Genomic DNA, 1,142 nt, shown 5'->3' on the forward strand with positions numbered 1-1,142 from the left:
TGTTTTAGTAAGCTCAGAGAAGGAGGCAAAAGAGGGGGAGGTGTGGCGCTGCTAGTCAAGAGCAGTATTACGGTGGCGGAGAGGATGCTAGATGGGGACTCTTCTTCCGAGGTAGTATGGGCTGAGGTTAGAAACATGAAAGGAGAGGTCACCCTGTTGGGAGTTTTTTTATAGGCCTCCTAATAGTTCTAGGGATGTAGAGGAAAGGATGGCGAAGATGATTCTGGATAAGAGCGAAAGTAACAGGGTAGTTATTATGGGAGACTTTAACTTTCCAAGTATTGACTGGAAAAGATATAGTTCGAGTACAATAGATGGGTCGTTTTTTGTACAGTGTGTGCAGGAGGGTTTCCTGAAACAATATGTTGACAGGCCAACAAGAGGCGAGGCCACGTTGGATTTGGTTTTGGGTAATGAACCAGGCCAGGTGTTGGATTTGGAGGTAGGAGAGCACTTTGGGGACAGTGACCACAATTCGGTGACGTTTACGTTAATGATGGAAAGGGATAAGTATACACCGCAGGGCAAGAGTCATAGCTGGGGGAAGGGCAATTATGATGCCATTAGACGTGACTTGGGGCGGGATAAGGTGGAGAAGTAGGCTGCAAGTGTTGGGCACACTGGATAAGTGGGGCTTGTTCAAGGATCAGCTACTGCGTGTTCTTGATAAGTATGTACCGGTCAGGCAGGGAGGAAGGCGTCGAGCGAGGGAACCGTGGTTTACCAAGGAAGTGGAATCTCTTGTTAAGAGGAAGAAGGAGGCCTATGTGAAGATGAGGTGTGAAGTTTCAGTTGGGGCGATGGATAGTTACAAGGTAGCGAGGAAGGATCTAAAGAGAGAGCTAAGACGAGCAAGGAGGGGACATGAGAAGTATTTGGCAGGAAGGATCAAGGAAAACCCAAAAGCTTTCTATAGGTATGTCAGGAATAAGCGAATGACTAGGGAAAGAGGAGGACCAGTCAAGGACAGGGATGGGAAATTGTGTGTAGAGTCTGAAGAGATAGGCGAGATACTAAATGAATATTGTTCGTCAGTATTCGCTCAGGAAAAAGATAATGTTGTGGAGGAGAATGCTGAGCCCCAGGCTAATAGATTAGATGGCTTTGAGGTGCGTAGGGAAGAGGTGTTGGCAATTCTGGAC

Source organism: Scyliorhinus torazame, chromosome 4 (assembly GCF_047496885.1).
Source record: "Scyliorhinus torazame isolate Kashiwa2021f chromosome 4, sScyTor2.1, whole genome shotgun sequence".
Lineage (NCBI taxonomy): Eukaryota > Metazoa > Chordata > Chondrichthyes > Carcharhiniformes > Scyliorhinidae > Scyliorhinus > Scyliorhinus torazame.